Raw genomic sequence first — 14,906 nt, forward strand, 5'->3', positions numbered from 1 at the left:
CGTATAATGACGAATCCACTTCACCATGATGTTTTTGTGATCACAATTGTGTTCGCAAAACGATTATTTGAATGGGTTTTTTCCGCTTTGTGATGATCGGTCCCCTGTTTCGGGAACCGATTTTCGCTTTACGACAATCAAAAATAGCTGATCGTTGGGTTTCAAAATGGCCACCGGCTGAAGAAAATGGCCCCCCGCTATGCTTAGGGATGGATTCCTCGCTGCACAGGCACCGAAAATGGCCGCCATATGGATGATATTTGCTGGACGGTGAGTTTTCAGCCCATTGGAATGCACTGAACAGGTTTCAATGCATTTCAATGGGCTTTTTTTTCGCTTTAGGGTGTTTTTGCTCTACAGCAATTTTGCTGGAACGAATTAATGTCGTGAAGCGAGGCACCGTTGTACTCAGGAATGGAAGCCTCCCCAGTATGCTTGCAGGATTTCATGGGAAGGTTTTAAACTTTTAGGACATTCCTAAACGAAAGGATATGAACTGTTAAAAATCCCAGATCCAGATTATTTAGGGCTGATTTGGCAGGATTCGGAATACGTTACCTGGAAACCCTATAAAAGCAAGAATTTGGGGATCTGTCGGCTTCAAGATGGGATGGGATTGCACTGCCTGTCATTCCCATCGAGGGGCTGTGCTGATGGGAGTTGGAGTCCGGAGGGCCATAGCCACCATATCTCTGCTGTGAAGATGGACCATCACCATCCAAGATGATTGGTGGAGGCAGATAGATGGGGGCAAGTATGACAGCTTTCTTTAGACCACTGATGCCCAAACTTGGGGTTCCCAGATGTTCTTGGACTGCAATTCCCAGAAGCCTTTTCACCACTTGCGATGCTGGCCAGGGTTTCTGGGAGCTGCAGTCCAAGAACATCTGGGGGCCCAAGGGTGGAGAACCACTGCTTTAGAGGGCTTGATTCACACATGGAAGGAGTTGTCCTGAATAAGCAAAGGACCTCCTCATTTGGTGCTGATGTTTCCAATGAAACAAAACTGACAGGTCTGTCCCAACCGTAGGGAAATTTAGAAAGTCCTATTCATTATCTTTTGGCTGAGGAATTTTTCTTGTCTGGAAACAGGGAAATCATTAACAGAGCCCACAACGGCTAAGTCAACTTGTGGATTCAGACTCTGAAAACCAGAATGGGCTTCTTCCATTTGGCTTGGCCAAGCTTCTAAAAAGTTTGGAATTTTTCTGAGCTATGATTGAGGCTCAGGTATTGGAGATTGCCATTCTCGGTATGCTTAATTCAGGAGTAAGCAGTTAAAGCATATAGTAGATGTGGATACTTTGTGTATGTGTGTTCGGAATTGACTCCTAGCAATCCTTGTAGGGCTTTCGAGAGAAGTGAGATGTTTCAGGAGTGGTTTTTAACAGTTTCACTCTCCCGGTTACTTTTTGTGGCTAAGTGGGGGATTTGAACCCTGTTCTCCAAAAGTCCCAAGTCTATCACTCTATCCACTACTACACCACACTGGAAAGGCTAGCCAACACTTAAAAACACCATTAAATACAAGAGTATCACCAAGGGGTTTATCTGTAAAAATATTTCCCACCATGTACTTTGGCCAACATTAGTGCGTCTTTTATGTTAATATGTGATGGCCATTGGCCCAAATTGACAGGATGTACCGTTGGCCTTCGGTTGAACACGGAGGTCCGTTGCGCAGCTGAGGAGTTGGCTGGCTTTAAGCAGGAAGGTTTCCTCTGAAGTAAGGCAAAGGGGAACGGAGTTACCTTATTCCAGGCATGGGGACGCAAGTCAAGGGATTGGCTGTCAAGTCGGGGTCAAGTCACACTACTGACGTCTTAGACAGGACTCTGGGGGTTTTTTTTAATGACATGGACTTAATTTGGGACTCAGAACCCACCCACCTATCCCTTTCTTCTGTTTTTAATAGGGACTAGGGGCTTGCAACTTCAGACTTGATACCAAAGACTTGCCAAGATTCTTGCCTTGTTTGTGGTCTTGCATTTGACCTAGGGCTCCTCGAGAGGTGGGGGGGAACTGCCCTCCCCTCACTCCTATTCATCACAAAGAAGCATGTGGCAAAGGAGCAGAAAGAAGTCCTTGGATAAATACATAGAAATCAACTTTTCTCTTGGAGCACATCCTTTGCAGCTGTTATTAAGCAGGGGTGGTGGTGGTTTAAAGCTGATTGGAACCCAAATTGAGAGCTTCCAGCTGGAGAATCTGGGTATGGAAATGAACTTCCTTGGGGGAAATCTCACCCTCCTTAGAACGAACCAAACCGAATAGCCAAACCATGCTTCAGGATGGGACAAAAAAAGTATGGAAAGCACCAGAATTCTGGGCACCTCACTCAACCACAAATCTCATCATGAGAAAGGACGGACCCATGATGATTCCTTCTAGCAGTACCAAGTTGCTGGAATTGGACCACAGTGGGCGGACTTGAAGCATCCCAAATATATGCATTAGGTTAACATATGCAATCAATAGTTTCCCAGCTTTGGTTCAGTTTTGCCCCACCCCGTTCTTTTTTTAAAAAATTACCGAAATGCTCCTTTGGAGTCTTCTTGATCAGCACTAAGAACTTTAACTGAAGATATACGGGCACTTTGAGTCAAGCCCTTTTTTTGACAGCTCCAGAACAGCCGCCAGGAGCTTCTCTGAATTTGACATAAAAGCCTGGGATGGAAGAGGGTCCCCCACTCATTTTCCGAGGAAGTCCCACCCCATAAGCCTCATCTCCGAAGAAAGTTACACGCACGCACGCACGCACGCACTAGATGCGTGCAGATTTGTATTCCGGGAGTTGTTCAAAAATATTCCCTAATTTTCCCAAGCTCTACCTTGATAATACTGTGTCACAGGGATATGTTTGTGTATGACCCAGTTTCATAGACCATCACTGGGGAAAAAATACAAATCATGCACACAGGGAGAGACAGACAGACAGACACACACACACACACCTCTGCCCTTTACTATTGGGAAAGTGAGAGGTAGACATGGGGAGAGTGCTTTCAATGACAAGAATGGCACAGGGCACCTGGGATTTTAGCCCAGGGCACCAGAATTTCGAGGACATGGAAATCTGGGGACAAATTTATTGGTGAATAAACAGAAATAAACAGCAGCAGCTCCTGACCCGATGCCTCCCCTCCGTCCCCCACTGCTTTTTGGGAAAGCATTAACTTTGTTTTGGGGCATACCACATTCTCCTCCGCCTTTTGAAAGGGAGACTTTGGACCAGCTTTCCAGGTAGAGTTCATAAGAGATAACATAACCCACTCCAGGTGCCCAAAGAGCTGGTTCCATCTCAGGAACGCGGCCTCATTGAGAAAGAGAGAGAGAGACTTCAAAGCTACCAATCCGAAATACAGTGACATGTGTGTCAACTTGAAGATGCACAGTTCTGCTGGATCACCTCGCACCTCGGTGGCACTCTTCGTTCAGAGATGAAGCCACCACCGCTGTTTGGATTCAAGTAATAATCATCATCTGCCATCAAGTCAAATCTTACTTAGGGCAGCCTTTTCTTTCAGGGCTTTCCAGGGAGAGAATGCTCAGAAGCGCCTTTTCCCTTCCCTTCCTCTAGGGGGCAGCCCTGGGACGGTGCAGCTGGCCCAAGGCCACCCAGGCAGGCTCTTCTCCCAGGAGGGACAGCGGGAGGAATCGAAGTCCCAACCTAGCCAGATACCTAAACAACTGAGCCATCCAGCCAACTAATGCTTTTTGGATGATCTGAGATCATTTGGCAGTGTGGGTCTCACGAGGCCCATCCTGTAATCCCCAAGTTAGCCCAAACAACGGTGTGGGCAGGCTCGCTGGGAGGAATGGGACTAACTCTAGAGCAAGGGTGTGAGACCTGAGATTTGAACTTCTCAACCTCAGCACCCACTCAAGGGAAGGCCACCTCCTGGTGAATCTCACCCCCAGAACCTGAAGGTGGTGTTCCCTTAGAGCCTTCACCACCACCTCTGCTGGCCAGGATTTCTGGGAGTTGAAGTCCAAGAACATCTGGAGGCCCAAGGTTGGGGACCACTGCTTTAGAGTACAGTGGTGCCTCGCTTAACGAGCGCATCGTTTAATGACGAATCTGCATAGTGATGTGTTTTTTGCGATCATTTTTGCGATCGCATTGCGATGTATTAAATGGTAAAACATCGCTTTGCGATCATCGGTAAGCTGTTTCGCTTACTGATTTTCGCACAGCAATGTTTTAAGAACAGATGATCGGCGGTTCCAAAATGGCCACGGGTTAAAAAAATGTCCGCCTGCTGTGCTTTCGCGCCCATTCCTCGCTTACCGGGCAGTCAAAATGGCGGCCGTATGGAGGATTTTCGCATAACTGTGAGTTTTTTTGCCCATAGGAACACATTAAACATGTTTTAATACATTTCTATGGGCTTTTTTGTTCCACATAGCGACGAATCCATATAGCGATGATTTTTCCTGAATGGATTATTGTCGCTATGCGGGGCACCACTGTATATGCTCCCCAAATCCCATAGATCACGCTAGCTGGGGGAATTCTGAACTCTATAATCTGGGGCAGAAAATAACTTTCATTTTGAATGGGATGCCTTACTGTTCCTATAGGAACAGCCAGGTAGCATTTGAGGAACTTTAGCTGGAATGTGGGGAAAACATCCAGCAGACCATTCGTTGTATGTGGGAGAAAATTCATGGGATGTGGTTGGGGTGTTGGGGCAGTCACTTTGGGTGGTACCTGGGCCTGGATCCCTGGCAGCCATAGCACCAGGCAGAAAGGAGAGCCAAACTTTATGGCACTCCTGGGAGCCATAAATGTGGGTGTTTATAATACCAGGGCTATTAAAACCATGTCCTTTATACAGACCCAGCTCGCGTGCTTTCTGACCTTCTTGGCTGCCTCTCCTTCCGTGGAGAACCTTAGACCGGCTCCCTCTCTCACCCACTTGGAATAATACCGGCTCTTCCTCTTTTATTTTATACCTCTTTTGAATGCTTCCTGGGAAGGGCAGCTGCTGCCTTGGCACATCCTTTCCTCTGACGTGCCCTGCAGATGTTTCCGGTCGTCTTAACTTCCATCTTGTTTGAGCTGATTAGGGACTGTCAGATTTTCAGCACCTGCAGGGGAAGAAAGCAAGGGGAATAACAACCAAATATATCAGGGACAGATCGTTCCCCGGGCAAAGCGAAGCGGATTGGGTTTCTTGGCCTAAGAACCACACAGGGCTTTCCTGTGGCATGGAGAAGAAGGTGAAAGGGCTTTGGGTTACAGGTTTCAGCCAATTTTGCAGCTCAGAGGATGGTCAGTGTTTGCGCCGGCTCTTTCAGTAGCACTCTGATCTGCAAAAAATGAAGCAGAATGAATTGTGCGAGAGGCAGCCACTCCGAAGGGATCCTTTCGAACAATTTCAGAGAAACCCGACCGTGGTTTCAGCACAGTAAGTACAGGGCATCATGACAACGTCGTCCGAACCCAGAACTTGCTCTCAATGCCAACACTGTGTGTGGAGTAAGAGTCATTCTCTTAGCAGGATATGATCATGGCTGAATTTCTTTTCAAAATTATCAGAGAATGTAACTCCTATGAAATTCAGTGGGGCTATTTTCGTATGTACTTGGGTGGCCTGAGAATTTTCCATGAGCAGCTAGGATTAAGCAGCTAGGATGTAGTGGTCAGAGCAGGCAGGTGACCTCCAGAGTGACACCCTTGATCTTACCCGTTCTCACATGCTCCCATACTCCTCCCCAATATATATTTTTCTTTTAAAAGAGCTTATTATTCTTTCTCTTTTTTTAAAGCCCCCTGTCATCCTCTAGGCGCCAGAAGGAAGATGTTGTAGTTTTAAAGATTTATCATTGCAAGATTCCCAAAATGGGTTCAACACCTTGCATACCACTTGTAAAATTCAGTCTAAAACCCACAGTGGATTTGCTGCGCTCCCCATCAGAATCACCAGCCAATCTCAATGATTTTTCACTCCAGGTCTAGAATAAAAGATTACAAAAAAAAATAAGAAGGCCAGCAGGGAACTGCACGTAGCTCGTACACAGAGACACCTGTGTGCAGCCGATGCTGCTGGAAGGATGCAGGTCCCCTGGTTGCCCTTTTCTCTACGATGGTGATGAAGTGTATTGCATGTCTAGAGTGGTCGAAATGACTAGATAGGCGGGGTATAAATACAATAAATAAATAAATAAATGCCTCATTATATAACCAGAGCAAAAATGTCTAATTTTGAATCTGTACATGAAGATATATATGCCTGCTGCACCTGAACTTCTTTCCATTTATTTATTTGTTACATTTCTATTCCCCTTTGCCTCCGGCTAGCTGAAAGCAATCTCCTTGGTTGACCTCTTCTTTGCTTTGGAACAAACAGTCCCATAAAGTAGGTCAGACTCAAACAGAATGGCCATCCCAAAGCCTACCAAGTGACTGTAGCCAACCTCCAACCCTCTTGACCCTTTCGAGGTGGCAGATTTTTGTTGTTTCCTTTTCTTGTGAAAGTGGCTGCTCTCATTCACTGCTGCCAGCTAATGTGATATACCTTCTCGGGTCCCTGAAAGACCAAATGATGGAAAGCAATGCATTGGAACAGATGATCAGATAGGCGTAATGGCTGGGTATACCTCCAAGCCCCTGCTTTCTTCTATCATTGGTTCGGTCCCGGTGGAATAAGAGATAACAAACACACACACAGCGGTTGTCCAATTAGATGCCTCCGTATCAGTTGTCTCAATTACAGGCTGCTAATGCAAACCAGGCAGGTCAAGGCACATTAGATTAAATGCACAGCTCTTAAACCAAAGCTGGGAAGAGGCTTAAGAGCCATCAAAACCACGGAGTGCAAACTGAAGCTATTCCATTAATGTCAAAGGAGCTTTTCTGATTTATGGTCCACCCTTGGAGCCAAAGCACAGCTGAATAAAGAGGAGATCTTGTGATTATCCTGTGTTAAGGGATGCTCAAAAAGCTATACAATCTGAACCCATCCATTTTCATCCTGGTTGTGTAATCCAATTACTGGACTGCTCATCCGACAGTCATTGCGATCTTCAGAGATATCTGTATTATTATTGTTTTTTTAAAAAAGCTGTTTTCTTGCCAGTCATTGCTTGTATCACATTATTAGGCTTTATAATCTTTCTCTCAAAAGATGGACAAGCGGCGACTCAAGTGGGAGATTTACTGTAAATCAGGGAGAGGGCTATATACCATCTCTCTTCCAGGCCGGCTGTTTTCATCACTGCTGCTTTTAAAGAAAACACCCACAAGCACCCCACAAAGAGAACCAGCCGCAGATTTCCTCCATCATGGACAGTTTGACCCTCAATGTTGACAGCATGGAATGAATCACAGAAGACAAAGATGGATGTTAAAAGCTTTTTAAAACAACAAAACTGGAGAGGCGAAAGAGATTATTAAGAGGCAAGGAATTCCAAGCATAGTGAGAAGGGAGGGGAAAAAAGAGGAAAGGACAAATAGAGCCGAAAAGAAGAGATTGTCAGGCCAAAAGGGATCCTGAACAGTAGAGGATTCTGAGCAAAGTAAGATTTTTATGTCCCTAGACCATTTCCTGACACGATATATTAAAAATTGTATGCCATCAAGTCAATTCTGACATAGTGACCCTTTCAGGGTTTTCTAGATAGAGCATACTCAGAAGTGGTTTATCGTTCCCTTCTTTGGGGGTGCCTTGGGACTGTGCAGCTTGCCCAAGGCTACACAGGAAAGCTGGGTACTCCATTTACCAACCTCGGAAGGCTGGAAGGCTGAGTGAACCTCGAGCCAGCTGCCGGAAATTGAACTCGGGTCATGAGCAGAGTTTTGGTTGCAATAAGGCAGTTTAACCACTGCGCCTTGAGACTCTTAAAGGTAAAGGTAAAGGTTCCCCTTGACATTTAGTCCAGTTGTGTCTGACTCTAGGGGGAGGTGCTCATCCCCGTTTCCAAGCCATAGAGCCAGCATTTGTCTGAAGACAGTTTCCGTGGTCATGTGGCCAGCATGACTAGACCTTCCCACCGTGGTGGTACCTATTTATCTACTCACATTTTTACATGCATTTGAATGGCTAGGTTGGCAGGAGCTGGGACAAGCGATAAGAGCTCACTCCGTCACATGGATTCGATCTTACGACAGCTGGTCTTCTGACCTTGCAGCACAGAGGCTTCTGCAGTTTAACCTGCAGCGCCACTATGTCCCTAAGACTCTTAAGTAGCTTAAGGGCCTGTCCAGATGGGTATATAGATCGATATATGGATCACTGGTTTGGTTGAAACGAAATTGCATCATCCATATATGTTTCTTCTTATATCAACCTGTGCTACCCCTTTAAAATCTGTTGCTCACCCATTAAGCACAGTGCCAGGGCATATGTTCTTTTTGGCATGATTCATCGCCAAATATTTTTCTTATTGTGTAGCCTGTGTGGCCAGTTAGTTCACCCCCCAAATGGAGCTGTGGGCTGTGTTATTTCAGATGACAACCCTGTGACGTAATAGCTGGGTTGTGACATGAAAAGGGATGACAAAGGAAGCCCCTCCTCTATTTTTGTCTTCCTTTAAAAGAACGACTGACTGGCGCAGTGCAGTTCTAATACCATACTAGGTTGACGCATTGCTCTTTCAATATGCCACTTGCCTTATTTAACAGCAACAACAGAAAGAAAACCACCCCCTTGAATGATGTCTGCAAGAAAAGATGGGAAGAGCACTATGTGAACTGCACAGGCTCGACCCCCACAAGGCAGAGCAGCCCCAACAGACCCCCAGCTGAGGAGAAAGGGGGAGAAAAGGGGGCTTCCCTCCCTGTCATCTCCCCCAACCTCCACCCCAATGTTTTCTCCTCCCACCAGTCCTGCTGTTCCTGTTGCCTTTTTGCTTGCAAGTAAACTGGGTCAAGGTCCTGATGATTAAGCTCAGTAAATCTTGCTCATATGTAAACTGGATAAACTCTGCTTGTGAGTAAACCAGCGGTCTAAAGACCTCTGTGGACCCTTCTAATAGGAGAACCAAACTTTGTGAGTGTGAACAGAAGGATCGCACAAGAAAATAGATTGCACTGAAGATGATAAGAAGTGAACGCCAGGCTGCTCCAGATTCCACTGTTCTGGAGAGGGCCTTTGTCACTTTTCCAAGCTCTGGATAAGAGACTTGAGGTATTTAACACTCAAGTAGCACCTTAGAGCATCGCCACACATGGATCCATTCACTCTAGAAAATGAAAATCCGTATACATCAGGAGATAAGGCTCTATGGGACCTTCTTCCCACTTATGGAGGAGGCAACAGAGGGAATCCTGCCCCAAGATCCGGAGCCAACACAGACTCAGTATTTGTTTATATCAAATTTGTTTATATCCCTGGCAGTAAATGGAGTTTTAGCTGCATGTGGTGCAGTAACGTCCTTCACACAGAGCTTTCCCTCCCTGCATCCTCTCGCCCTGATTTGTCCCATCCATCACGGGATTGTTGCTTGCGGGCAAATTAGCTTCCCCCCCATCCTCAATTGCTTTTGAAGTGAACCAGAAGCAGAGAGATGAATCAAAGAGGATGTTTATCAAGATGAGGAAGCTCCTAATGAGATTAAAAGGGCTGCTGTGCACATGGGCGTCCAGCCGCGATGAGAGATAATGCAATGGGAGCGGGGGGGGGGACCGTTTTGCTTCCAGGCCAGCCGGTCAGCCACAGAAAGAGGGTTCTTGGCCACCGACCAGCCAAAGAGGAGAAAAGAGGGAGCAGCTGTTTCCAGGGGGGGGAACTTTTGCTTGTGGGAATGGTCCATTTCCCCCACACTGGGGCCCTGTGGGTCGGTCAGACAGCAACGTCCATCATGATCCTCCTGGGGAGGATAGTGGAGGGAGGGAGAGTTCAGTGAGAAGGCGAGCTGGTGTGTTGTGGGGCATGGACGTCATGGGCTCAGCCTCTGTGCCCGGCCTTGGTTCAATTGTCATGAGACCTCTCCATGGTGCTGAACGGCTTGGACCCCTTCCTTAAAGTGCCCATTAAAACCTGGAGTGATTTCCCAGTAACATCACACCACTGGTGTACTCTGGGTGGAGGGAGGAGAGGAGGAGGGACTCCAGCCAAGCCAGATCCAGGATCACCCCAGGTTTCACACACCTCATGGGCTCCACTCCTGCAACCTCTAAGACTCGCTTGACCAGCTTGCATTGACCAAGAGATCAGAAACTCTAGAAACACTTGCTCTGCTGGGGTGTGTGTGTGTGTGTGTTTAGCGGGGCCAAATGCAACCCACCCTTCCTTCATTGGGGAGGGCAGAAGGTTTTGAATCTACTGTGCGATGGAAGTTCTACCAAGTCCATGGCAGATGGAGGCTGAGGATTTGAGAAGACAGCATGCGATGCTCCAACGGATGGCGTGATGGGCAAGAAAGGAGTCACAAGAGAAAGGTGTGCTTTATTTATTTATTAAAATATTTTTACCCCACCTTTCACCTTCAGAAGGATCCTAGGTGGTTTACATCATTAAAAGACAATACTGTATTTAAAAGCTAAAAAGATCAACTCTTTGTAGAGTTGAAAAGATCAAACAAATGTACCGTACAAGAAACATAAGCAATATCAAAACATATTCAAAGCAGTAAGGCACGGCCATCCAGTTAAAAATCCAATTTAGACAGCTGTCATGATTCCACGTGGCCCCTGATTGTTTCACCAAACTAGGAACTCACGTGAGGTGCCCCTCAGCTGCCACCAGTTGATTTCATCAACAATACCTATCATGAATGATAGACGTCCAGGCCATATGTCATTTTATAAGAACCAAATAGAAATGGTTTATTGATAACAAGTGTTGACAGAACAAGCCATGTTGCTAACTCTTATTCTTCTTTATCCACCCTCAACCACCACTCTCCCGCCCAAACTCCAAAACTCTCTCCCCTCTCTAACACTCTAATTCTCCATCCCAAAACCCCATCTAAACTCCTCCTCCTGCTACTGAGTTTCTTATACCTCGTGACTCCGCCCCTCCAGCACTCCCATTGGTCTATGCAAATAGCATATGAATATTCATGGCCTGGGTGAAAGCCACAACAGCCAATTATTGAGAGAGAAAGTCTGCCTGAAGAGAAAGGTTTTGGCGTGCTTGTGGATGGACAGCAAAGATGGGGCCAGTTTGGTCTCCTGTGGGAGGGAGTTCCAAAGTCTGGGAACAGCCACAGAGAAGGCCCTCTGCTGTGTCCCCACCAAATGCACCTTTGAAGGTGGTGGGGCCAAGAGAAAGGCCTCCCCAGATGGTCTTGGAAGCTGGTCCGGCTTTTATACCCATACATAGCGATCGGGAATCCAAGATGGTGGATGATCTTGATCTCGGTCTCCAGTGACCCATCCTTACCCTCAATGATCTTTTCTAGTTTCTGCTGAGCCTCCGTCTCCTGATTCCTCGGCTGCAGTTCTAGCAGCCCTTAAATTCAGATGAACCAGATGCAGATCCATTCCTTGTTGGACTTCTACTCCCATAACCCCTCAACCAACATGCAGATGGGGGATGATGGGAGTGACAAGACTTTTTTTAAAAAAATTGCAACTCTGATCTGCTCCAGAGGATTTTTTATTCCTCCACGGTCATCGCTATGATTGTCATCTTCCACTCAAAACCTTTTCTTTCTTCCACTCAAAACCTCAAAATCTGTTTGTTTTCCTTACAGGGTAATAACCGTTAAGGACAGAAAATGGTCTGGTGAAGATGAAGAGAAAGATAAGACAGGGAGCTTATCCAGACATTGACTTTGACTTGATGGCACATTTCCACATCCATCTATTCACTAGAAAGGGAATGAGTCAGTCCTAGTTCAAACACATCTGCCAGCAGATGGGCTTTTAGGCTTTTTAACAGGTAGTACTATCCCTCATTTTTTTTTCCAGCAGAAGACTAAACAATATCCCATTAATATGAACCATCCTGTATTTATTTGAACATGCTTTGAAAAAGGCAGCCCTATTTCAGGGCTGGGCATGTTATCTTCAGAACGTCCAACTTTCCTCCTGCGACTACAGAGACATTTCTGCAGAAAAGTACAATCATCCTCCGTCGTGAGCAGCATGTGTGGGAAGGGGTCCAGAGAGAGAGGGAGGCATCGGCCAAGAGCCAGAAGTTTCTGGAAAGTGACGACATGTGCCTTTCATCCAAGGTGGCAAATATCCGTCGGGACCTTGACTCCTTGTTGATGCCCATAGATCTGATACAGACAAAGCGTGCTGCTTATATAGACTTCCAAAGCACCATCTTTTTCAGAAAAGAGGAAAATATTTCTGCTTTTAACTGGCATGTGATACAGTGGTGCCTCGCTTAACGATGTTAATTCGTTCCAGCGAAATCGCTGTAGAGCTAAAACATCGTAAAGTGAAAATAAAAAACCCATTGAAACGCATTAAAAACTGGTTAATGCGTTCCAATGGGCTAAAAACTCACCGTCCAGAGAAGATCCTCCATACGGCGGCCATTTTCAGTCCCTGTATAGCGAGGAATCCGTCCCTGAGCACAGCAGGGAGCCATTTGGAGCACCCGGTGGCCATTTTGAAAACCCGCCGATCAGCTGTGTTGATCGTCGTAATGCGAAGAATCGGTTCCTGTAGCAGGGAACCGATCTTCTCAAAGCAAAAAACCCCTATTTAAAACATCGTTTTGCAATCGCAATTGAAATCATAAAGTGGATTCGTCGTAATGTGGGGCAATCGTTAAGCGGGGCATGACTGTAATTGAAACTAGTCATAATCATAACAAGACATTATTTCCTATTACTTTGAATGGAAGTACGCTACTGCTCACTGTGTTGTGCAAGACTTTGACTAACCACCTTGGGACATAGAACAAATGAAAGATGGGATTAGTGATGGGGATGAACCGCAAGTGTGGGAGTTCATGCTGGTTCGTTTATCTGCCGAACAGGTTTGACACTTCCCAGCTCCGCCTCCTCTGATGAGCGCCCACTCAGAGGCAGCTTCCTGGCTTCCCTGCCCTGCCCCCCCCAGTCCCTGCCTCCAAGCGGGTGGCTGCCAGAGGAGGCAGGGCTGGGAAGTGCTGAGCACCTGCTTGGCTGAGAAATGAATCGGCACAAACTGCCGAAATGGCAGTCCCTGCCTGTCCCTAAATGGATTAGAAACAAATAAATAAGACATAGTGATTAACTAGTCCTGAAATCCCCCGTGCCTTGTATTTTCTGCAACTTACTGGAAAAGAATATATATAGAAGGAAGATAGGCATCACTATAGTTTTATTGAAATATCTGGCTAGGCAACAATCAGTTATTTCAGAGGAATGCTCTGAACAGTGCTCCCAAGATGTCCATTCCAGGGACTGACTCACATCTGAAATTCATGCAGAATTGAGATGCTCTGCCCTTTCCTTCCTGTTTGTGATTTGCATGCATTCTTATAAAACAACTCTCTCCTCCAAAACCATTTTATTAATAAAAATGGGAGAGGGTTGATTAAATCCATTTAACAACCCACACCTCCACTTTTCCTGCTCAGCCAGGGAAACTCACTAGGTGAAGGGGTAGGATGGCCACATAACCACTACTAAAATGGAGGACTGTGCTGTCCTCCCTAAAGGAGAATACAGTGGTGCCTCGTATAAGGAGTGCACAGTTGAACGATGAATCCGCATTGCGATGCGAATTTCCCCATCACTAATGGGAGGGCACACTCGCATTAGGATGGGGGAACAGCTGTTCTGTGGCTCCAAAATGGCCGCTGGAACACAAAAAAATGGGTGCCGGCACACCCAAGATGGCCGCCGGAACAAAAAAAAGGCCACTGGTACACCCAAGATGGCCGCTGGAACAAAAAAATGACCACTGGAACAAAAAAAGGCCACTGGTACACCCAAGATGGCCACCAGAACACCAAAAAATGGGCACCGGTACACCCAAAATGGCCACTGGGATGCTCAAAATGGCCGCCGGTACACCCAAGATGGCCGCCGGAATAAGGGAAAACATCGGAGAACGGTGAGTTTTGGGCCCAATTGGGTTTTTTGATGTTTTACGATGTTTTCCCATAGCAAAGGTTAATCCGGAACGGATTAACCTCGCTATGCGGGGCACCACTGTATATGGCTACTCTAGCATGGTATTCATGGACTTACTGTGGGACGGTCATTCTTTCCCAGCCTGATCATCTTCACAGGGTTGTCCTGAGGATAAAGCAAGGAGAATGATATCATTGTAAAAACAATCAAATCAGAATTGAAGTGAACTAGATTTAGAGCACAGAGGAAAGTGACCATTGTCAGCCGGGATTTCCTGTTCGAGAGGAAGAGTAACACAGAAGCTCTTCTGGCACCCAGGATATGTGGTATCTTTAACTGTTAAACATTTACTTTCCCTGAGGGGACCTGTGTCAATGGTGGACCGTGGACCCTTCTTCCGTGGCATGGGATGCTATGAAAACTGCCACTCAATGGCCAGTGCAATGTGGGCCTGGCTTTGCGGAAATGACTCTGTGCGTATTGACTCTTCCTCGTTCCCATGACAGCGGGGCCATCATCCAACAGCCTCAGCCAACAGAACAATTTTGCATTTACTTTAGAAGAGGATATTGGACATAAATCAGTCCCTCTATTGCCTCCCTGGCTGTTTCTGGAGAAGAGCTGGAAGAGCAAAGGGGGAAAAAAACCAGCTGGTTCATAGAACAAACACTAAATGTTGCATGCTGGTTTTATATAACTTCATATATTGAAATAACAATGGTGGCTGGGATTCGGTGTAAGCAGATCTGTGTATACAAGAATAAGCCCTCCTGGGTCTTGTCTGGCATGTTGTTTCTAATCCGTAGCCACAATCCAGATTCCTTTTGGGAACTGAGAAGGAAGGCAAAAACTGTAGGGAATGCAGTGTGTGGACAAGGAGGCAGTGTGGCTTTATATTGATAAAATAAACTTCCTCTAATTATGCCAATAAAATA

General features: G+C 46.2%; 1 long non-coding RNA gene across 1 annotated transcript; it reads right to left on the minus strand.

The window, feature by feature from the left end:
* Positions 1-11,885: 11,885 nt before the first annotated feature.
* Positions 11,886-14,161, minus strand: LOC144586265 (uncharacterized). The gene is made up of 2 exons (XR_013540996.1): positions 14,089-14,161; positions 11,886-12,177 (listed from the first exon to the last, which is right to left on the minus strand). It is a non-coding gene; the product is annotated as an uncharacterized LOC144586265 (long non-coding RNA).
* Positions 14,162-14,906: the final 745 nt, after the last annotated feature.

The sequence above is a fragment of the Pogona vitticeps genome, chromosome 1, assembly GCF_051106095.1.
Source record: "Pogona vitticeps strain Pit_001003342236 chromosome 1, PviZW2.1, whole genome shotgun sequence".
Taxonomy (NCBI): domain Eukaryota; kingdom Metazoa; phylum Chordata; class Lepidosauria; order Squamata; family Agamidae; genus Pogona; species Pogona vitticeps.